Here is a 26336-nt window from a genome sequence, read left to right as displayed (position 1 = left end):
CAAAGTCTAATCTGAGAAAAGGCAAGTCCCTTCTGCCTATAAGCCTGTAAAATAAAAACAGTGTAGTTATTTTCAAGATACAATGAGGGTACAGGAATGTGGTATATGCTCCTTCTCTAAAAGGAAGAAATTAACCAAAGCAGAGGGGCTACAGGCCCCATGCAAGTCCAAAACCCAGAAGAGCAGCCATTAATTCTCAAAACTCTAAAATAATCTCCTTTGACACCATGTCTGACGTCCAGGCAACACTGATTCAAGGGGTGGGTTCCCAAGGCCTTAGGCAACCCTGCCCCTTTGGCTCTGCAGGGTACAGCCCCCTCAGCTGTTTTCCTGGGCTGTCATTGAGTGCCTGTGGCTTTTCCAGGTGCATGATGGTGGGCCTACCATTCTGGGGTCTGGAGAAACAGTGGCCCTCTCTCACAGCTTCACTAGGCAGTGCCCCAGTGGGGACTCTGTGTGGGGTTCCAACCCCACATATCCCCTCTGCACTGCCCTAGTAGAGGTTCATGATGAGGGCTCCACCCCCTCAGCAGATTTCTGCCTGGCTATCCAGGCATTTCCATATATCCTTTGAAATCTAGACAGAAGCTTCCAAGCCTCAACTCTTGCCCTCTGCACACCTGAAGGCTTAACACTACCTGGAAGCTGCCAAGGCTTAGGGCTTGCAACGTCTGAAGCAACGGCCTGAGCTATATCTTGGTTCCTTTTAGCTACAGCTGGAGGTGGAGCTGGAGCTAGAATGGCCATAATGCAGGGCGCAATGCCCCAAGGCTGCACAGTGTAGTAGGGCCCTGGTCCTGTCCCACAAAACCATTCTTTTCTCCTAGGCCTCCAAGTTTGTGATGGGAGGAGCTGCAACGAAGTTATCTGAAATGCCTTCAAGTCATTTAGCCAGTTATATTGGCTATTAACATTTGGCTTCTCTTTACTTATAAAAATTTCTACAGCTGCCTTGAATTTCTCCACAGAAAATAGGTTTTTCATTTCTACCACATGATCAGACTGGAGATATTCCAAACTTTTATGTGTTGCTTTCCCTTTAAATATAAGTTTCAGTATTAGAAAATCTATTTGCTCATGAATATAAACATACACTGTTAGAAGCAGCCAGGCCACATCTTGAGTGCTTTGCTGATTAGAATGTTTCTTCTGCCAGATACTCTAAATCATCTCTCCCAAGTTCAAAGTTCCATAGATCCCTAGAGCAGGAGCAAAATGTTGCCAGTCTTTTTGCTAAAGCATAATAAGAGTGAACTTTACTCAGTTTGCAATAAGTTCCTCATCTCTATCTGAGACCACCTAGGCCTGGACTTCATTGTCCATACCACTATCAGTATTTTGGTCCTAGCCATTTAACAAATCTCTAGGAAGTTCCAAATTTTCCCTCATCTTCCCATATTCTTGTGAGCCCTTCAAACTGTTTCAACCTCAGCCCTTACTCAGTTTCAAAGTCACTTCCACATTTTCAGGTATTTTTATAGCAATACCCCATTCCTGGTACCAATTATCTTCATTAGTACATTCTTACCCTACTATAAATAGCTACCTGAGACTGCATAATTTATAAACAGGCTTAATTGGCTAATGGTTTTTTGCAGGCTTTACAGGTAGCATGGCTGGTGTGGCCTCAGGAAACTATTACTCATGCCAGAAAGCAAAAGTGGAAGGAGGCACATCTTCACATGGTGGGACAGGAGAGAGACAGAGTGAAGGGGAAGGTGCCACACACCTTTAAACAATCAGATCTTTTGAGACAGCACTAATGGTGCTAAACCATTAGAAAACACCCTCATGATCCAATCACCTCCCACCCAGCCCCACCTCCAACACTAGGGATTATAATTCAACATGAGATTTGGGTGGGGACGCAGAGCCAAATGATATCAAGCTCTCATTTGTAGGCTTATTTTATATTTGTATTAGACAGCACGCTTCTGGTGATGGGAACTGGTGATGAAATACTTAGGTTTGAACAACATAAGACATAAAGAGGGCAAGGACTGTATTATGTAACCAATAAATATTGAACGGATCTAGACAGAGTAAAAAGGTACCATGGGCAATAATTAACAAAACAGGTATTTTGGAGGGGCTACCTAAGCAATGCTGCAGCTGGTTGCAGGATACATAAAGGTGACAATGTGTAAGAAATCCAAATGTTTAACATCTAGGCATAAGGATTTACTTCGTGGTTTCCAAGTTAGCTAAGGAGAAAAATAATCCATTTTGAAAGAGGCTTTGAAAATGAACATATAATACATAAGAAAGAAAAAACAATGGAAAGATTGCAGTCCCACTGATTTCAAGTTGCAGTTCTAAATAGACTAAAAATCTTAGAAACAGTAAAAGGAAAGTTGGGAAAAAGTACATATTTAAAAGGAGAGCTAATCACCATCCCAAAAGATAAATTCCTGAACTTCTTAATTCTGCATGTTGAAATTCCCAAAAATCAAAATCCTGTAAATATATTTCTGAAAAAAAATTTTTAGAAATCTTTAAAATAAATGTATTTACATTTTCAAAAGGAGATTTATTTGACAAACATATAAAAACACAACAGAACACATCATTTGCCACTTTACACAATAAAATAGGGAATAATAGCATACATATTTTTGCAAGCATAAACATTTGGGTATACTAATCACAGTTGCATGAGTATAACAGTTATGAACAGACAAAACTTATTCATAGAGGGTAGGACAGAAGGGAAATGGATAAATACATATCACTTTGGTTAGTAACTGTGTGTACTCAGCTTCATAAATGTAGTTATCTGTAATACCATGATAAACAACCTAGGTCTTTTGACAAGATCAATACAAAACCACAGTAGGTCACCACTATATATGGAGTTGCCCAAACAGCCAAGATCCCAAGAAATTGTATCTTTCACAAATGCATATATACAGAAAAAACATATCTTCCTTTACTGAGGAAGTGTCAACATTTTTAGGTACGTGCAGAATGCTTACACACAAAGCAAATGTGATAATGTTCTTTCTTGGAATCAAATTTGCAAAAAAATGCATAAACAAATTAAACTCTCTAAAAGTCTCTACACAATTTATAATTTCAGTATTGGAAATGATACAAAGGTGAAATACTTAGTATAAAAATTGTAAAGAATAATTCTGACAATTCAAAATAATGAAAAAATCTAAAAAGAAAATCTGACATATGAAAAAGTTTATTACAGTGATAGATTATGAGCAGTTGAGAAGTTGCACAGAGATAGTCCACAAGAGCTGGTAGATTTTCACAAGCATTAATTATATCTTGAAGTTTTGCCTCACAAGAGATAGCTGCTTTTGTTAAAGACACAGCTTTTCTCAGAAAATTGATTCACATTCATTTTCTATGTGACACTACTCTTACCTAAATACTTCTATGATTTGCTATAAATGAACATGAGCATTTCTTATTAAAATTTCTCATCTTCTATGCCATGCTTTTATGTTGTTTTGGGCATGTGGAAATCCATTTTGTGTGCACTTAGATGCTGATCACAAATTTGGCTGAAATAACACTGTTGATCCAACAACAACACAGTTGCCATTTTTGAAGTTCAGTAACTTCACTGGCTTCTTAGGGCAAACATGATTTTTTTTTTGTTGTTGTTGAGACGGAGTCTCGCTCTGTCACCCAGGCTGGAGTGCAGTGGTGCTATCTCGGCTCACTGCAAGCTCTGCCTCCCGGTTCACGCCATTCTCCTGCCTCAGCCTCCCGAGTAGCTGGGACTACAGGCGCTGCCACCACACCCAGCTAATTTTTTTTTGTTGTTTGTATTTTTACTGCCTGTAGTCCAGGCTACTCGGGAGGCTGAGGCAGGAGAATGGCGTGAACCTGGGAGGCAGCGCTTGCAGTGAGCTGAAATAGCGCCACTGAACTCCAGCCAGGGTGAAACAGAGAGATTCCGTCTCAAAAAAAAAAAAAAAAACCTCCTAGAATTTCATCAATCGAAGGGAATGCCAATGCTGACAAATGATGCTTTTTTAAATTGAAGTTTTCCATGTTGCCATATTGCATGGCAAATCCACTTATCTTGACTTTCTGCCACATTTACTGGGCTGAAATGAAAAAATAAAATTATGGATGATAACTTGAAATTCACTTTTAGAAGTCTTGATCACTCCTAATGCCAAGTCTGTCATTACAATTTGGAAGTTTAATTAGACATTGGAGATCTTCAATTTTAGAGGCTTTGGCTTTAGAGATTTTTATCTTTAGGAATTTTGATATTTAGGGATTTCAGTATTGAGGATTGTGTCTTTTGGAATTATAATCCAAATCTGCTTAAAAGGGAATTCACTTTTCAATGCACTGGCTGCAAACCAATTGTAAATAAGGAAACGTGGAAATGTGATAATGAAAAAAAAATTAGAACCTACATGCAATTTGAAACCACTTTAACAGAAACAACAGTTGAAATTATTAACGTCAATTATTTTCTTGTTGTTCTTGTTTTCGTTTGTTTTTTGAGACAGAGTCTCGCTCTGTTGCCCAGACTGGAATGCAGTGGCGTGATGGCTCACTGCAATCTCTGCCTTCTGCATTCAAGCGATTCTACAACCTCAGCCTTTCAAGGAGCTGGGATTACAGGTGCACGACATCATGCTCATATAATTTTTCTTTGTAATTTAATAGAGATGGGGTTTCACTATGTTGGCCAGGCTGGTTTCAAACTCATGACCTCAAGTGATCCGCCCACCTCAGCCTCCCAAATTGCTGGAATTACAGGTGTGAGCCACCATGCCTGGCTTAAGTCAGTTGTTTTCAGAAATAAATGTGAAAGCTGAAGGGATATTAGAAATATTCCATGATATGTTCATTTATGTGTACATTCAAATTATTGAATGTGTTCATTCAGTAGTCAAACCCACATGATGTATTAGTTGTATTACTTTTATTATCAGCAAAAACCTGCACTTTGAAATTTGGGGGAAAATACTCATAAATCAAGGAAGAAAAAAAAATCTTTCAAGGGAATGCTAGAATAACTAAAAGTTAGAGAAGAGATATGGAATAATTAATTGATCAAAGTGCATCAGCTAGTCTATGGGTAAAATGATTACAAAATGTTCTTAAGCTAGCTTTAGGTGAAATTCGGCAGAACACAGTATTCTGCTATTTTATATTTTTCTTACGCTAATATATGTTGCTTTGTCCTAAGTAATTAATAAACCTGAGCATGACTGAGTTAAGAGGAACTGCACAGAAAAGAAGTCATTCTGTGAAGTGGTACTTACAGGTATGAAAATGATTCTTTAAACACCTAGCAAGGAAAGAGATATTCATCTCATTTGAAGAAACCTGAAGGGTTGGTTCTCTATTTAATACTACTCTCTAAATAATACCATTATTATGACTTTACTAATGTCTGAAAGAAATGTCACTTAAATCTTTTGCCAAAGTACCGGTGCTTGCTTGTCATTTGGCAGTTCTCTCATTTCTATTTTTTTTCCTTCAAACTGTTTGCATATTCCACAGGCTCATTTGTTATGTTTATCTTTCTTACCATACCTAATTGAATGTAATGGGATGATTTGGCTCATTCTGTGCACAGTGTGGTCTCTGCAGGCATGCTTCTCAACATATTTTAACATCCTAAAAGAAAATCCTATTACCACAAAATAACGTTTAGATTAAAGTGTAAACATGCCGTTCCATTTGCTTACCTTATTTAGAATCCCAAGAGTCATGGGACAGAAAATCTTAGGGTCTAATATGAACATCTTTGAAATAAGCATAATGAACTTCACATCATAAAGAGTAAAGCCCCAAATGAGGCTTTATACATTTTTTCTGTTCATATAGAGAGGATACAAACTGTTCATCATATTCACCTAATTCACTTTGGATTCAGAAAAGAAGACAGAGAAAGGCCGTTTGGAGAATATACATAGGTTTTAAGACAACTCTCTACAAAGAGGAGGAAGATAGAGACTTTCAGAAAGTCAAATAGAACTACACGAAAGTCATAGCTTCACAGATGTACATGTCCATTTCTAAACTCCTCAGATGTGATAAAGAATGATTATTAAACAATTAGGAAATTAAATTTGAGAGAAAATGGGTTCATTAGTCATTATAAATGCTAAAAATTAAATTAATGCCATAAAAATGTAATAGTCAGGTTTTTATAATTTCAAGTTAAAAAAGAAAAATTGTAGTCAGACTAATTGACAGAAAAGGTTTCAGTCTCATTTGGAGAGTTAGAAATTTTGTGTTACACATGGTTATGTGACCTATGGTGGTATTCTGAAGCTTTCTCTATGAGTAAATAGGGTACATGGGAAGGTTTTTGTGTTTGTTTGTTTGTTTGTTTGTTTGTTTGTTTTTGAGAGAGTCTCACTCTGTCACCCAGGATATTGTCCAGTGGCACGATCTCAATCTCGGCTCACTGCAATCTCCGCCTTCCGGATTCAAGCGATTCTCCCGCCTCAGCCTCCCAAGTAGCTGGGATTACAGGTGCCTGCCACCATGCCTGGCTATTTTTATGTGTGTGTGTGTGTGTTTTTAGTAGAGACGGATTTTCACCATGTTGGCCAAGCTGGTCTCAAACTCCTGACCTCAGGTGATCCACCTGCCTAGGCCTCCCAAAGTGCTGGGATTGGCAGGTGTGAGCCACCACACCCGGCCATGGGAAAGTTTTTTAACTATACTTTGCATACATGCAAAGCAAGAAGAGGGTATAGAAAACGGTAAACAGGTAGAGCAGACCTACATTTAGAGCTAAAAGAGAGTGAAGAAACATGGAATCCACATGACAATAAAATTCTCTACCAGCAAAAAGGGCATCCAAATCCATAATTTATCAACAAATTATGTTTGTAGGTCCAACTTGGGGAATTTTGGTGATTGTGTTTTTAGAAGCCACTCAAGGCAGCCTGTAATCCCAGCACTTTGGGACGCCGAGGCAGGCAGATCACCTGAGGTTAGGAGTTCAAGACCACACTGGCCAACATGGTGAAACCCTATCTCTACTAAAAATACAAAAATTAACCGGGTTATGATGTGCACCTGTAATCCTAGCTACTTGGGAGGCTGAGGCATGAGAATCACTTGAACCTGGGAGGTGGAGGTTGCAGTGAGCGGATATCACACCACTGTACTCTAACCTGGGTGACAGAGCGAGACTCCATCTCAAAAACAAACAACAACAACAAACAACAACAAGAATAACAAACAAAACAAAAAATAATTAGTCTTGATTTTAAGAGGGCTAGGACTTGCCAACATTATTTGAGAAAATAGTAATGGTTTACTATTTAATTTATTTAGCTGTAATGACCTTGACTGAAAATATTTCCTAGGGATGCTCAATTATGTGTGGGAAATAATCCTTTTGTGATAGGAGATATGGTATACAGTAGTTTGTTGCATTGCTCAAGCAAGAGGCCAAGAATTTCTATTGTAATTCATTTATAGGATTTCTTTGAAAGAGCTCATCACATACTTAGTCCCTATCCCAACTTGAAAATAATCTGAACTAAATCCAGTGTTTAATCTAAATGAATGTCAACCCAGAACATGAATATAGAGTTGGTTCTCAAATTTCAGCATGCACCTGGAAGCCTTGTACAAATACAAATTGCCAGGCCTCATCCCCACAGATTCCGAATCAGTAAGCGTGATGGAGATCTAAGATTGCATTTGTAACAATCTCCCAAGTGGTGCTGAGGCTGCTGTTCTAAAGACTGCCTTTTGAGGACTAGTGATATAAAGCATAATATGAATATTGCTAACATATTAATTCTGAAAAAAAGACAAACAGTTCAGAACCAATTGATTGGTATTGATTTATAAAGCTTTATATATTTGTACATCATGTAACATTTTTACTATTTGTTAATACATATTGTTATCTAAAATGGGTACAGATATATTCACACTTTCTGGAAGATAAGTAAGGCACAGTATAAATCAGCTCCTAATTTTATGTAATTTTATACAATCTTGAAATAGACATCTCCAAATAGAAATAACTTATTTATGGTTGCTTATATAATTCTGTATAGACTGTTGACTGGCTAAGAAATTGCAACATATGACAGCTAAATAGCCTTATCAAATAAATTATGTAAACTCTTAGGTCACCCAAGTACTTCATAAGAGCAACCTTCTACCACAATAAATAGGGCAGTTAATATAAATTAGAAAGCAAATGGAACATGCACACAATGATGAATTATACTGCAGGATAAAAATCAATATAATGACTGAAATTTCTCTTGTGGGAATATTAATGTTTTGGCCATGGTTTTAAATAAAGTCATAGCTGACATATAGAAGCCAATTTCTGTAATGAATAAAATGATAACTGAGACACTAAAATATGTTACAATCTTCAAATTGTAAACCTGTACAATGTGGTAAACATTATTATTCAAATGTTACTTTTTTACTTTATTTCAGACTGGATTTTTATATTTTTATTTATCTTCTTAATAAAATAATACTGTCTTGGCTTTCGAATTTCCAACATTATTATCCACAAGATAAAATAAACTAAGGGAATATTATACTCTAAGTAATTTCTTAATTTCAGAAACATAGCAAGAAATTTAAATCGACATTTGGAATCCAAAATTATGTTTTTAATGATAGTTACGTAATTGAGTTAATACTTAGACTTCTAGTCCAAGAAAAACTAAGATGGATGTAGAAAAGTTGAGGAAGTTAGGTATGTAGCACCATGTATAAATACATGCATAAATTACACACCTGTTGAGTAAGCCCCAATGAATTTAAGAATGGGGCATCCAAACATTTCAAATGTTATAAATAGATTGAAAATCACAAAATGTCTATATTAATATAAATCCTATTTCAGAAGTTCTTTCTTTAGAAGTTCTGTGACATTGGTTTTTCTCTTATGGGTGTATGTGTTCCCTTCACCTGAACATTGGCTGAAGTTGGTAACTGCCTCATCTAATAGAAAGCAGCAGAAGCAATGCTATGGGACATCCAAGACTGGATTATAAAAGACAGTACATGTTTTCTCTCTCTCTCTCTCTCTCTCTCTCTCTTTCTCTCTCTCTCTCTTTCTTTCTCTCTCTCTCTCTCTTTCTCTTTTTCTCTCATCCTTACTTCTATGGCTTCAAACTTTTTGATTGTGTTACTGACATATTCTATTTTCTTAAAAATTTTTGTTCTACATTTCAAAGACATATTAAAAATATCTCATTTTGGGTGGAAGGGGGAGGGATAGCATTTGGAGATATACCTAATGTTAAATGACAAGTTACTGGGTGAAGCACACCAACACGGCCCATGTATACATATGTAACTAACCTGCACGTTGTGCACATGTACTGTAAAACTTAAAGTATAATAAAAAAAAATCTCATTTTTAAGTTGGTCAATTTATATGTTTTTACAGAAGTTTCTGCTTATCTATTTTTATACAATGAGGTTAAATCCATACTAGTCAATTAAGAAGAATGTTTTGGAGGATATTGTGTTTTTTTCTTTTTCAATAACTATTGTTCTCATTTGTCCTTAACAGTTTTCATATGCCTTAAAACTTCTATTTAAATTAGTACTAAAAAAAACTGTACAGAGTAATAAGTGAAGAAAATACAAAAATCGAATCAGGCTGAGCATGGTGGCTCACGCCTGTAATCCGACCACTTTGGAAGGCTGAGGTTGGTGGATCACTTGAGGTCAGGAGTTCCAAACCTACCTAGTCAACATGGCAGAACACTCTTTCTACTAAAAATACAAAAGAAAAAAAAATCGCTGGGCCTGGTGCTGTGCACCTGTTGTCCCAGCTACTCAGGAGGCTGAGGTGGGAGAATCACTTGAACCGGGTGGCAGAGGTTGCAGCGAGCCGAGATCATGCCACTACACTCCAGGTTGGGCAGCAGGAGCAAAGCTCCGTCGCAAAAGAAAAAAAAAAGTTATTCAAATCAGAAAGTAGGAGGATCATACAGATGATATGATCTTGTAGGCAGACAACCCTAAAGAGACTACAAAAATAACTGCTAAAACTAATAAACAAATTCAGTAAAATTATGAGATGCAAAATTAAATAAAAAAATTAGTTACATTGTCATGCACTAACACTGAACTGTCTGAAAATTAATTAAGAAAACCTTCCAGTTTACAATAAAATAAAAAATTATAAAATGCTAAGGAAAAAACTTAACCAAGGAGGCAAAAATCTGGTACACTGAAAACTATAAAACACCATTAAATACACTGAAAAAGAAACAGAAAAATGAAAAAAAAATCTCCATTCTTAAGTTAGATAATGCAATATTGTTTAAATGTCAATTCTACCTAAAGTGGCCTACAGAACCAATGCAATCTCTATCAAAATCTCGATGGTATTATTTTAGAGAAATTAAAAAAATCCTAAAATTCATATGGAACCAGAAAAACCCTGAATAGCCAAAGCAATCTTCAGAAAGAAGAATAAAACTAGTGACCTCAAACTTGCTGATTTTAAAATACATTACAAAGCAACAGTATTTAAGCAGTCTACTGACCTGAAGACAGACATAAAAACCAATAGAGCAGATAGAGAGCTGAGAAATAAACCCACATATATGTGGTTAGCTGACTTTTGACAGTGGTCCCCAAAAAACACAATGGATAAAGGAGAATCTCCTCAATAAATCGTGATATGAAAACTGCATATCCACATGCAGAAGAATGAAACTGAATTCTTATATTACACCATACACAAAAATCAACCCAAAGTTGATTAAAACGTTGAACATAAAGCCCATACCTGTAAAACTCTTAGAAGAAAACAGGAGGAAAGCTTCACGACATTGGTCTAGACAGTGACTTATTTTATACGACACCAAAAGCAAAAGCAACAAGAGTACAAACAGAAAAGTGGAACAATATCAAAATGAAAGTATTTTCGGAACAAAAGAAACAGAGTGAAAAAGCAACCTTCAGAATAGGAGAAAATACTTGAAAACCATACACCTGACAAGGGGTTAGACAATTAAAAATAGGCAAAGGGCTTGAATAGAAATTTCTCCAAGGAAGAAATACAGAAGACAAACAGGCATATAAGGATATGTCCAGTATCACTATTTATCAGAGAAATACAACTTAAAATCACAAGCAGGTATCACCTCACGCTTGTTAGGAAGATTATTGCTAAATTAACAAAGAAAACATGTTGGCACTACATAAAGAAATTGGAACCCTGCACAATGTTGGTATAAATGTAAAATGATTTAGCCTTTATGGAAATCAGTATGGAGTTCCCTCAAAAATTAAAAATAAAATTACCTTATGAGTGAGAAATTCCAATTCTGGGTATGTATCCACAGAAATTGAAATAAGGATATTGAAGAGATATTTGTACTCTCATGTTCTTTGCAGCATTATTCACAAATCTAGATTTGAGAACCTAAATATACATTGCCAGATGAATAGAAAAGGAGAATGTGTTATATACATGTACTGGCTCCTTATTCAGCCTTAAAAGGAAGGGAATACTGCCATATGCAACACAGTGGATGGATCTGGAAGACGTAATGATAAGTGAAATAAGCCAGTCACAGAAGAATGAATTCTGAATAATTACATTCCAAATTTATATATGAAGTATAGGAGTTAGTCAAACTCATAGAAACAGAGAATAGAAGGGTAGTTGCCAGCAATTGAGTGGAGGAGGGAATGGGTTATTCAATGGGTATAAAATTTCACTAATTCAAAATGAATAAATTATAGATGCCTATAGTATAACATTGTGCTTGTACTTAACAATACTGCATTGTGCACTTTAAAATGTAAGAGTGTAAATCTCATGTTACATTTTTTACCACAATTATTAAGCAAAAAAATTATGTTGTACACTATTGCACCATTTTCATTTATCTTAAAAATTAAAATATATTTTTGCTAGATTCTGTTTATCATAATTACCTCCTAAGAGTAATATAGGTCAACAAAAAGTTTCTTATCCAATCTGAGTTTCTCTGTCTTTTAATAGTTATTATTAACTTATAAAAATTACTGTGAAAATATAATATATACTGTACGATAATATTTTTACAAATATTACTTTCTATTTTGCTTACAATGCATTCTCTATATATTGTTTTCCTTATTTTTAGCTGAAATACACACACACATATTATGACAACAATGATTTTGATATTTAATAATTCACCTAAAATAATTTTTATTCTTCAAATTATTTAATGTATCTCTCCTCCTCTGAATCAAGAAAAAAAAACTTAGCATGTCTTAAATTATTTGAAAATGTGCCTCTAGATCTTACTTGTTATTGCTGTGGAGCGTTTTAGGTTTGCCTTTTTGAAATCACCTGTAAATTGGTCACTACTATTTAAACTTCGATTTGTTTCATATTGTATTAAGAATTGGTTTACTGCGTCTTCTTTGATCATTTGTATTTTTACTGATAAATTCTTTGAGAAAACTTTTTCAGAGGAGATATACATTTGTATTGGTGTACTTAAAATATATTTACATACTATTTGTCTTGAATGATTTTATTATATTTTCTTTAAGGATTGAAGCTGGTATTTTGAGGTCTTTTGTGAAGTATTTTTGAATATGAGAAATCTTTATTAATCTATTACTATTTATCAACAATTCTGCATTTTCTTTTTAGTTGTTTTCACTATTTTGTCATTTATTTAATTGTATAGGTCTATGTAATATCTGTTTATATTTATTCACATTTATTTTACTTTGTGTGTCTTTCCCAGTTAAGAACTGATATATTTTTTCATTTAAGGAAAATTCTAGATAAAAAACATTTGAATGTTGCTTCTCTATTCTTTTCTGTATTCTTTACTTCTGAAATACATGTTAAATATGCACTGGAAGCTCTTTTTACTGAATCTTCTCCAGAATTTTTCTCAAATATTAATACTATTTTATTCTAATATATTTTTATATTTATGTATTCATATGTACATGTTCTCTATTCATATTTTTTTCATAATCTTGCATCTTTGGTTATATATATAATTATTTTCTTTAAATTTCAGAAACACACTTGTGAAGTGCCATTCTTACATTGCATTATAATTGTAATTCCCTCAAAAAAATTATTTAACTTACTGGCTTTGTTGAAATTGGTATAGTTTTTTTTCTCTCTCTCTCTCTCCTGAGTTTTAAAATGTTAGCCTGCAAATTCATTCTTTCTGTTACCTTCTTTTTCCCCTCTCTTCTTACGCTTACTCTTGCTTTTAGTGACTTGATTGTCACCCTTCCCTTCCTTTCTGGCCTTCCTGTGAAGAGCTATGGAGAAAAATATTCATATATTAATAAATTATTTATAATATCTTGTATGGAGAAACACATTCATATGTTGATAACTTAACTATAATATCTTGCAGGACTATTGCACATTTATTCCCCAAGCTAGTGCTCTAATATTCCATCTTATTGGGTTTTCTACAATCTATCCTGTCCCCCAAGAGAAAAGCTACTCAGTACGAGCAACGGTGTTGAGTAGTGTTCATGTTTTGTAAATCATGTTTGTGCACTGAAACTGGGTGAAATACTCTGCTATACACAAGTGTACTAAGCTCATTTTCATTTCTTCATGGAGTTAAATTTCCAGATATCATTCTCCATTTCTTATTGTGGTTTCTACCTCCATTATCTACTTTATCTGTTTATTATATTTAAGGTCCACAGAATTAGTTTTCTTTGTTTTTTTCCACAAATATTATTGTGTTTGAATATCTCCAGAAATTTACATTTTTATTTTGATCAGAATTACTAACGAGTGTGTGTGTGTATGTGTGTGTGTGTGTGTGTGTGTGTATTTTTAAACTTGATTTTCCCTTTTAAACTGAAGGAAAAGAATGTAAGTATTGTAATACTTACACTAAAGAGATTAACCTCTTTAATGTTTTTCCCACATTTTTGCTTAGTGTTATGCTTATCATAGTTGATGAAAAAAAGCCAATTCTCAGCCAAGGTCGTTGGGTTACAATGTGGTTTTATATATTTTAGGAAGACCTAAGACATCAATCAATACATTTGAGGTATGCATTAGTTCTGCCCCGAAAGGCAAGATAACTCAAAGCAGAGAGTAAGGGGGCACAGTGGGGGCTTACAAGTCACAGGGGGATTCAAGTATTTTCTTATTGGCAATTGGTTGGAAGAGGTAAGTTATTTTCTAAACACCTGGAATCAATAGAAAGGAGTGTCTAGGTTAAGATAATGGGTTGTGGAAACCAAGGTTCTTAGTATGTACATGAAGTCCCATATGTGGCCACTCTTGGAGACAATAGATGGCAAATGTTTCATATATAGACCTTTAAAAGGTGCTATACTCTCAGTTAATCTCTTCAGATTGGGAGAGTCTGGAAGGGAAAAGATCTAGTTATGTTAACAGAGATTCTTTATAGAAGCAAATTTTTCCCTACCAAAGATGACTTTACAGGACCACTTCAAAATGTGGCAAAGAAACATATTTTGGAGTAAAATATCTTGATTTCCTTTTTTATCTGTCTTGTGATGTTATAGTAGAGTCAGGTTGGAATTTGATATCTTATTGCTACAAAGAGTCTGTTTTCTCAGTCTTAAGATGTCCATTTTAATGTTTATGCTGGTCAGCTGGGCCTAAACTCTAAAGGGTGGAGAGTATAATTAGGCCTGTCGAAACAACTTCCCTTCCCATCATGGATTGAATTAGTTTTTCAGGTTTCTTTAAATCCCCTTGGCTGAAAGAGGGGATGTATTTAGTCAGTTAGGGTCTTCAAATTTTATTTTTGCTTTACACACAGAAAGCTGTAAGGACTATTCAGTAACTGTATCCAAAATAAGTGATGCTGTCACATAGATCCTGTAAGGGAAATGGCTGCACTTTCATCAGGAGTAGGCCGAGGCAGACTTCTGCGGCAGCAAGACTGGGTGGATTTGGAATGCAGGTGCACAATCCCACACATTATGTAACTATGCCACATGAGGCACATTAGGCGATCACCCACGTGGGCTCATGCTTGTCTCAGAGCCACTATTATCTGTAAAAAGTATAATTACCCTGCTAATGCTGTACATATGACTTGCCCATGCCGAGAGAGAGTAAAGCCATGTTGAAACTGTCTATGATTCCTGGACTGTTTTTCCTGCTACCCGCCACTTGCCCACCGACTCCCCTCAGACCTCAGTTAGAACCTGATAATTGGTGTCACAAACAGGATCCCAAGCTGTGCTGCTCGGATGGGATATGGTGGAAACCTGGGTGGTGATAGATGCTTCCCCTGCACGCAAGGAGAAGGCGCTGAAGCATCTGGAAGTGTAGAGCACCAGAAAGAAGACAGCTTTTACTGGAAGAGTTGGATGGGCTTTTTTGACCATGTACACTACATGAAGTACACATCCAGTCTCAGAGGGATGGAGCACAGGTAAGGGCCCTTCAGGCACAGGTTGGGTGCCTGGAGGCCCAGCTACACAGCTCAGAAATACAGTGAGAAGTTACCATAAATGGGGACCTTCAGGGGCAAGCGGCGCACCTGGAGGCACAGCTACAGAGCTTGGAAAAGGAATTAGAAGCTGCTGTGAATGCAAGGCCTGAGTCCATCATCTTGGCCAGAGACCCCCACTCAGTCTGATACCAAGGAGGAATAACCTCCATTGTGGGCTAGCCCAGTAGTCTGTCAGAAGGTAGATCATGAACAGCCAATGGGGCCTGCCCCAATGCCCCTAAAGATAGGGGAACAAAAATACATAAAGCAATATTCAATATTGGGATAAAGTCACCATGGGAGGTTGCCCACATATGTCAGATCTGTGTGTCTGGGGCCTGTATGTGAAGCCTGTGTATCAGGCCTGTGTGCCCAGAGTTTATGTGTCAGGCTTATGTGTTAAGCCTGTGTGTTGGGCTTGTGTGCCCAGGCTTATGTATGAAGCCTGTGTTGAGCCTATATGCCCAAAACCTATGTATCAGGCCTCTATGTCAGACTTGTGTGTGCAGGTCTATGTCTCCCTCAGCCTAGAGGGTAGAGTAAGAAAAATGGATGTACTGAGGTCAAGAATAGGCCAAGGCAGACATTCGGTCCAACATGACTCAGCGGGTTTGGAGTGCAGGCACACAACTCTGCATGTTATGTAACCACGCCACATAGGCACGTTATGTAACCACGCCAGGTAGACACATTATGTAACCACACCACATGAAGCGAATTAGGTAATCACTCACATGAGCTTGTGCTTGGCTCAGAGGCACTGTTGTCTGTAGAAGGTGTAATTGTCCTGCCTAAGCTGTACATATTGTTCTCACTCATGCCAGTAGAGAAAGTAAAATCATGTCAAAACCGTCTGTGATTCCTCGAGTGTTTTTCCAGCTACCCACCACTTGCCCAACTCCTCTTGGATGTCAGTTAGAACCTGATAAGGTGGTGGAAATGACAGTTTCACAGCAAAAGATAAAATGATGTGAGGATATCTCCAACCACTTTGATACAAAATATTGTGTTATAGACTTATGCAGTAAGAATATAGGCTGTTTAAGGTTGAGCCAATGCTGTACATGTGGCTCGCTTGTGCCCAGAGAGTAAAGCCATGTTGAAACTGTCTACAATTCCCCAAGTGTTTTTCCAGCTACCCACCAATCATCCACTGACTTCCCTTAGACCTCACAACCTGATACTTCTATACTCTTTTTTACATAGGTTTACAGAAATTTTTATGTTCCCTTGCCAGAAGTGTTTGATATAACAGTCAGATTGCATACACATTCTTTTGAAGGACTCTCAGCCTGAAGAATAGGAAAAGAGAAACTTGACAGAAAAAAAAAAAAAAGATGGAGTGCTTCAAGATAGAGTATCTATATAGGGTCTATGAGAAAATCTTTTGTAATACTGCTACCTAGAGGTTGGAATGTTAATCAAAGCTCAATATTTTTTTTTGGTTACCTCTACAACTGGAATTTTATTTTATTTTAAAAAGAAATGTCATTTCACAAGCCTTATTATAATTAAATGTTCTTTTCATTTTTATCCTGGCTTGTCAAAAATCGTGATTTCCAAGCTATAACTTTTCTACTTGCCATTACTACACACAACAAAAAAAATTGAGAGTATAGCAAAATAAAAATCACTTTAAAAAGAGAAACTTACTATAGTTTAAAACAAGAATAAATTAAAACAATCTATACTCATGTACTTTTAAAATATATGGAGTTTAATGTACTAAACTTATAATTGGTTCAGCTTAAATTATTGAGTATGCAATATTTTATATAAAAATGTTAATCTTTCAAAAATAAACTATTTAAAGGATATTGAAGTTTTAATCCCATAAATTTGAATAAATTAATATTTTTGAATATTTACCTTATTATTTGGAGACTCAATAAACTGCCATATCTTCAAACATAAGCTATGCTTGCTTTTACTCTCATTTTGTCCATCTAAGTGTATCACACCATCATCTACTTAAAACTTTTAGACAACTCAGACTACCGCCTCTCCTCTCTCTTCTAGTTCCTATGGCTAGTCAATTACTAAATCATATATTTTTCTCTCTAAACATATTTAAATTTTGTCCTTTATCTCCTCTGTAACAATCTTCAACATAGGGTATATTTTTAAATTTATTCTTCTGATTTATTGACCTCATCAGTCACAAGTAGTCATAAGTGACTTTTCAAACATTTCTAAGTCTAATAATCCTACTTTCTTAATTAAGTCCCTTAAAAGGCTCTTTATTTTCTTCAGAATTAAATTAATCTTGATATTAAGGGGATTCATAAGTTTACCTCATGTCCTCTCCTGCTTCATTCCTTATTATTCATATATATAATAAACACTTTTATATTGCTAATATGTATTAATTACATTCTAAAGGCTTTACAAAGACCTATTATAAAAGTAGGAATTATTATTTCCATTTGACAGCTGAGGAAGCTGAGACACAGAACAGTAAAGTGAGCTTCCCATAGTTACACAGTTAATAAATGATAGAGCCTTTATTTTAATCCAGGTTCTCTAGTTCCAGAGTTTTTTCTTTTGATCATTGTTCTTCTTTCCTCTTTGTTCTTTCTGCTTCATGGAGAGATTAGCCACAATGTAAAACCATAATTTAGTTTTCTTTTTTCTGCACTGGAGGATTCATATATTTTTTGTCTTGAAGTATTCAAATATTGTGTACTTATTGTTTGAAACATTGTGTACATGTTGAATGTTATATGTGTTTCTCTGTACATATTTTTACTCGTGGTATAAAACAAACTCAAATGGGAATTCTCTGAAACTCTAAATCTCAAAGGTTTCTCTGGTTTTTTTTTCCTTGCCTTCCCATTAGTCAAAAAAGATATCAAGTATATGTATCTTTTTTTGAAAAGCAGAAAAAAGAAATGAACCAAAAAAATAAAATTTTTATGCTACCAGTTCTTTTTTATCCATGGACATCAATGTATTTGTACTCATGTGTCTCAAAATGGAACAAAGACTACAAATTCTAGTCATGCATTCCTTATGCCTGAGTCTCAAAAAAGGAACAAAGACTACATCTTAGAGAAATTTAAACAAAGTTTTACAAAGGGGATAATTCACAAAATGTGGTTTAGGCAAAAAGAAACCACATGTAAACTTCAAAACAGACCCCTTCTAATGAATATTAAAATGACTAGATCTGTTTAAGATTGATTTTTGAGCAAGGTAGAATGTTTGAATAATTACTCTGAATAGCATTAAGCTTTGTGGTTGTCAAAAGCTAATCCATTCCAAGACTAGATAGACAACTTAAACTTATGCAAATACTTGACCCCTTGCTTGACTAGCTTAGCATATTTTGCTATTTGGGTGCTATTTGCTTTCTCTACTGAGTGATTAATGTAACATATGCATTCCTATTATATTTCCATGTGCACATCAGGGTGTTACCAGAAAGAGGCCCCGATCCAGATCCCAAGAGAAGTTTGGGTTCATGGATCTTGCACAAGAAAGAATTCAGGGAGAGTCCATAAAGTAAAGTGAAAGCAAGTTTATTAAGAAAGTAAAGGAATAAGAATGGCTGGGCCATAGGCAAAGCAGTGGCATGGACTGCTCGACTAAGCATATTTATTGTTACTTCTTGATTATATGCTAAAGAAGGGGTGGATTATTCATGAAAGGGGTGGGCAAATCCCAGAACTGAGGATTCCTTTACATTTTAGAGTGTATAGGGTAACTTTTTGACATTGCCATGGCATTGGTAAACTGTCATGGCACTGGTGGGAGTGTCTCCTAGCATGCTAATGAATTACAGTTAGCATCTAATGAGCAGGGAGGACGACCAGAGGTCACCACTGTGGTCATCTTGGTTTTGGTGGGTTTTGGCCAGGTTCTTTACTGCAACCTATTTTATCAGCAAGACTTTATGACCTGTATCCTGTTCCGACCTCCTATCTCATCCTGTGACTAAGAGTGTCTTAACCTCCTGCATCCGGGGAATGCAGCCAAGTAGGTGTAAGCCTTATTTTACCCAGTCCCTATTCAAGATGGAGTTTCACTGTTTCAAAAACCTCTGAGAAGAGAATATGAATATCCACCAGTATCGATATTTTTATTTCAATCACTGAATGAATTGTAATATGACAAATCAGTTCTGTTGATAAAGCACACAAAATAGCTAGTTGAATATTTTTAAGCAACCTATTATTATGGATGCCATTTTGGTTCAGTTATAAATAATTAGAGTAAACAAAGGAGGAAAAATCAGCCACATATTGGTTAATGAAAGCAAATCAATGAAAAGAAAGGATCCTGGGATAGCAATGATAACTTTAATGATTCCTGGTTTATTTTATTTCTCCTTAAGTAGTATAAAATTCAAATATTTGTTTTCTTTTGTATACACAATTATTTCTATATTCTTGTTATAAGTACTAAAACTCTACACAGACTTATGACACTTGTACTTTTATGTTGGGGGGTGGGTATTAAAAATGACTATGTATGCCAATGGAGAAAAATAAAGAATGTAGCTGTAAAAGGTTCATAATAATACATAAGTTTGATATCACCAACACAAGCTATAAGAATATTTCTATGTCTAGCATTATGCAAATCTAGAGATCTGAAATACTATTATGAATTCACATGCAGACAACTAAACATACTGGATAAAATTATGTATGCATAGATGAGCTGGCAAAAACTGAGGAATCCTCAGAAACTAAACGTAAAGTGAAATTGCTAATCCTGAGAGGTAAGAAAGCACTCAAGTTCATTTGCTTCAGAGCAGGTGAAAAATCCTGGTGACTTCAGTTTCTGTTTTATCTGCCACTTGTTATGCAAAGGACAGGAGAAAAACCCAGAGGTTTCACTCTAAGTTGGAGTTTAATAGGATTCTGCATGAAAATGTTTCTACTCTTTGTGAAAAGGTGAGCTAGAAATAAACTTAATCCTGAGAAGGTAAAATTTTAAAAATTGCCTGATTTGAATTTGGTTCTGGAGAGTGAGAAAGACATCATCTCTTGAGAAATTACAAGCACAAACTAGACCTCATGCAGTTCTGCAGCTCAAATTCACACAATTTGGCCTGGGATTACTTCTAAGAGTATAATGAATGCGTTGCTGTATCGGAGAAGCCCATTGAACAACAACACAAGCTATTACAAATGAAAATTACCATCTAACCAGGCCTTATTCTCAAATATAAAAGAATAGAAGCTCACAGTCAATAATGACCAAATTCAGAGAAAGCACAGCACCATGAGTAACATAAAGCAGACCAATGATAGAGTGAGACTAACCAAGGCCCACATAATGAAATTATCAAACACTCACTATAAAGTAAATAGTTTAAATATATTTAAAAAGCAAAAGACAGGAATTAAAATATGTGTAAGAAACAAGAGAGGTAAAACTAAGCAAACTGATCCAAGAAATTATTCAAGAGATTGTCCAAATATTAAAAACATAATAACTAAATATTAAAGAAAATATTTAAACAATGGAAGAAAGCTTTAATGAATTTTCAACAAATATAATTGGGTTATTCAAAGGTCAGCAAAAAAGTAGGCTGTGCTGCCTATGGTTGTACAGCCACTGAACTGCAGGAATGTAGGGCGCTTATCACATGCAGTGTGTGAAGTAATCTCTGAGAAGACATGGGGAAAAATGAAAGCAAGGGTAAAAGGACAAAGTGTGGCAGCTCTGATGTACATCTAATCAGAAGTAAGGAAGGAAATAAGGAGAAATTATAACTTAATATTTCCCCATAAATCATTTGCAAAGTCAGTAATTACAATCCAAAAAGAGGTTACATTTCTAAAAAAGTAACCAAACATATCTTACTGAAATTATAGAACATTAAATACAAACATAAGATCTTAAAAAGCCAGACAGTTTTATTTAAAACATTTTAAAGAACGAAACAATAACTTGTGAATAGATTGTTGACTAGCACTTTCCATCTCAGCAACAGGACATTAGAGGAGAATGATAGAGGAGAAAAGAATTGAAAACACATCAAAAGAATACAAGAATGAACAAAAGTGAAAAAATAGAAAAAATATGAAGACTCTGCCTATGTAAGATGGCAGAAATAAATCTAAATACGTCAGTAGTCACATTTAATGTAAGGGGATTAAACTTTCTAATCAAAAGACAAAAATCATTAGATTATATTTTAAAACACACACAAAATAAACATATACATATATAAACATATACATGTTTATATATACACACAAAATAAACATACATATATATGTGTATATATACATATATGTATGTGTGTATATATATACCTTTTTATAGAAATACATGTATATATGTGTGTATATATGTATATACATGTATACACATATATACATATATACACATACATACACATATATACACGCACGTATACACATATATATATATACACACATATATATGTACTTAAGGCATTTAGTTTTGTTGCTTTTGCTTATTTTAAGCTACAAACTGCTGTACTATGTATGGTCTCCTTGAACTTATAATGCATTATTATGTTTCTGAGAATTACCCCATATTGTCACTTGCAGATATTTTCTTCTTGGTGTATAAATATTCTATAGTAGAACTATATGTGTTACAAATACTTTCTCTCAGTTTTTGGCTAATATTTTCATCATTGTATGATGCTATTTAATGAATACAGATATGTGGTATTAACACAGTTAAATTTATCAGCATTTATTTTGTGATTAGTGATAATTTGTGTTTTGTCAAAAAAATTCGTACCTAAGAAATTATAATTATTCTTCATTACATTTGTTCTACAAAGTTTTAAGATAATTTTATTTTCACATTTTAAGACTTTATCCTTCTTTAGCTGATTTATTTATGTCTGATTATTAGGTTTATAATTGGAATTAATTGTCCTCTTTTACCTAAATAGAGAACGAGTATTTTGGAGCTCATTTATTGAACAGTTCCCTCAGTTCATCAAGAAGTCTTTGATACCACTTTAGTTACATATCAAGTATTTATATAAGCTTGGGTCTATTTCTAGGCTTTCTGTGATGTTATCTTAATTCTTTCTATTATTTTGCCAAAAGCACTCTAAAGAAAATAGCTCAATAATATGCCTTCACATCAGATAGGATATGTCCCTTAAATTTTTCCTCTTCAGAAGACATTTGACTACTCTGAGGAATTTCTCTTCTCAAACTGCATATGAAATTAGCTTACTATGTGTCTGTTTTTCTCTTCTTTTTGTTCTGGTGGACTTGGTTATTCATGGATATCATTTCCCATTTAAATTTTAGAATAATTATGTCAAGTTCTCCAAAATGCATGCAATTCAAATTGTTTTTATGTAGCATGAATATTAAGAACATTTGGAGAAGATTGAGCTCATAATATGTTTTTCATTCCCCAAATGCAAAGAACTTCAAACACTTTAAATCTCCTAATTTCTAATATATATTCTGTTCTTGTGAATATTTTAATTATTACATCTCTAATTAAACAAATTAGATATTATCATTTTATTTTCCCTTTGCATACATATTTACCATTTTATGTAATCTGACTTCTTGCATCTTAAACCATCCTTCTGAGGTAATTTTTCTTCATCCTGGCTACATTCTTCATCTTTTTTTGGCAACCCTGCCCCTCCTACTGCTAATGACCACTTCTTCCCGGTCCAGACTATACTTATAGCTTGCTTCTTTTAGGGAGAGGGAGGCTATTCTTGACTATTTCTCATGATTCCTTTAATCTCAGAATTCTTCAAAATATTTTTATATATGATTTATTTTACACCAAAGGACCTCCAACTAATGAACCAAATTCTCAAGAATACTTTAAATTGTTATTTGATTTTGATGAGCTCTTCCCAAGAAAATGTTTTGTCCCTAAGCAGATAGCTCATGTAAGTCACTAAGTTTGACAAATCAATCATGTTAGATTTCCTGGAAATATTTTTTGGGCATGGGGTAGAAGAGAAAAAAAATAAATCCTGGCTATACAAAAAAATAACAACTATACTAAGAACAAAAATTATATTTTTCTGTATATGTACCCATTGTATTCAAATAAGATAAAAAAAGATGACTCACCTAGGTCAATAATTTCATAGGAGTTAGAGGAATTGAAATAATCATTAAAACATCTAGAAATTAGTCCTGGGAGTAAAGTAAGTCTGTTAATATGCTTCTCAAATTTGAGTGATTTCATAGTCGGTAATAAACCAATAGAAACATATGAAAAACAAATGTTAAAGTCTTTAAAAAATTATAACATGTGTATTCTAAACAAAAGGAAAAATAATTAGAAATCAAAATTACAGTGAATGTGTTTCTTTACATATTTATTATTATGTTTATTTATTCTTTGATCAGATTGACTCTCTTGGAAATACCTCTAGAGGGAAGGAAGTCAAATATCAATTGGAATTGATCCTGAAATTTAAAAACTCACTAAAATGTCCTATCTTAGGAATCTGCACACTATTCCCCAGAACCTGTGAATATATGAGGTTATGTGGCAAATTCGAATTAAGGTTGCAGACCTAATTAAGATTACTCATCAGCTGACCTTACGATAGGGAGTCATTCTTGCTCATTTGAAGGGCCCAGTATTATCACAAGTGTCTTTAAAAGTCGAAGATGGAGGCTGACGAGTTAAAGGAGATGTGGCACTTGAAGCAAGATCAGAGTGATGCAATTTTAGGAAAAAGTTGACCCACACTTGCTGGCTTTGAAAATGGAGAAAAAGGTAATGAGACAAAGATAACAAGCACCCTCTAGAAACTAAAAAAGGCAAGAAAATGTACTCTCTTCTAGAGCTTCTAGGAAAGAATACAACTTTATCCAGCACCTTGATTTTAGTTCAGTGAGACTGGTCAGATTTCTGAACTGCATACCAGTAACACTATAAAATTGTATTGTTTTAAGCTGGCAAATTTGTTGTAATTTGTTACACTAGCAATGAACTGAATGCAGTTTCTAACAAGGAGATCACCCAACTTATTATTCTACTACTGCTATTCTAGCATCAGAAAGCAAAAATTGAGCAAGAAGGTCTAAATTATTAAAGTTAATCTAAATGCTTTTACCACAAAAACTTTATCAAAACACCGCTATGTATTTAATATATTGTTATGGCAATACAAATTAAGTATCATCCCTTAAAGTCTACTTAAAAATGTTAAGAAAAAGAGCATAGTATAAATTAAAATATTAAAGAATACATAGTCGTTAAACTAGAGTCAAATATAGCTTAAAGCAATGAGAGAAGACAGAGTGATAATCTCTAATTTAGAGGAGTATGGATGTATACATGAAGAAATGAGTGTAATAACCATACTCTAGGACTAGTATGTGTGGAAGACTACAGACAGAATTAACATTTACACAATTTAGGCCTAAAGGAGAGACGGACACAGCAAAGGTACTGGCCTAATAATCCACGAATATTTGTCACACATCTCCTCACAGTCTGCACACCTAGGTATTCTCCATCTTTTATATTCTTAATACACATTAATTTTTTTGTTTATATGTATTTTTATTTTCCTTGCTTTCTATCAATCTTCTCAACACTTGCTCTTCTTGGCACAGCTTTTTACCTCTAATCAAGTTAAGTAAAAAACTATCCACCTTGCTCAGCCCAACATCACAGAGCATTTCCCCTGTTTTCCTCTATTAACTTTGCAATTTCAGGTATTAGGTTTAAGTCTTCAATTTATTTTGAGTTCATTTTTGTGTATAGCATGAGATAAGTGTCTAATTTTATTCTTCTTCACCTGGATATCCAGTTTTCCCAACACTTTTATTGATTAGATTATCATTTCTCTACTGTGTGTTTTCAGTACCATTCTTGAAAATAAATGACCATAAAAGCCTGGGTTTATTTCTGGACTTTCTATCATGTTCCATTAGTCAGTGTGTCTGTTGTTATGCCAGTACCATGTCATTTTGATTATTATATCTTTATGATAGCTTCAAAGCCAGGTAGTATGATTCCTTCACCTTGGTTTTTTGCTTAAGATTGCTTAGGTTATTTGAAGTTTTTTATATTGCCAAACAAGTTTTAGGACAGTGTTTTCTATTTGCATTAACAATGACACTGGAACTTGATAGGGATTGCATTAAATCTGTAGATCCATTTTGCTGTTACAGATTTTGTAATAACATTAATTCTTCCAATCCATTAGCATGGATATCTTTCCATCTCTTTGTGTCATCTACAAGATTTCCTGGATATCACTCCGAAAGCACAGGGAACAAAAGCAGAAATAAACAAATGGTATTGCATCAAACTAAAAAGCTTCTATACTGCAAAGGAAACAGTTAACAGAGTATAGAGACAACTTATACATTGGGAGAATATACTTCTAAATTATACATTTTATAAGGGGCTATTATCTAAGATATATAAAGAACTAAACAGCAAGAAAACAACTGAATTAAAAAGAGGCAAAAAATATAGACACTTCTCAAAAGAAGACATACAAGTGGACAACAGATATATGAAAAAATACTCATCATCACTAATCATCAGGGAAATGCAAATTAAAACCACAATGAGCTATCACTTCACACTTGTTAGAATGGCTATTTTTGAAAAGATAAATGATAACAAGTGTTGTCAAGGGTCTAGAAAAAGGGAATAATTGTGCACTATTGGTGGGAATGTAAATTAGTAAAGCCATAAGGAAAATGGTATAGACATTTCTTTGAATACTAAAAATAAAATTACCATACAATCCCACAATCTCACTTCTGTATATACTTAGAAGTGGAATCAAAATCTATATACTGAAGAGATATTTGCAGTCCTATGTTCACGGCCTTAGCATTAGCCACTCATAATAGCTAAACTTAGAAGCATCCTAGGTGGAAATCATAAGATTAATGAATATAGAATATATTATATATATATATATTTTATATATATATATATATAAATGCA

The sequence above is a fragment of the Nomascus leucogenys genome, chromosome 3 (genome assembly GCF_006542625.1).
Source record: "Nomascus leucogenys isolate Asia chromosome 3, Asia_NLE_v1, whole genome shotgun sequence".
NCBI classification, from domain to species: Eukaryota; Metazoa; Chordata; class Mammalia; order Primates; family Hylobatidae; genus Nomascus; species Nomascus leucogenys.
The sequence above is the reverse complement of the archived record's forward strand: the minus strand, read 5'-3'. Positions refer to the sequence as shown.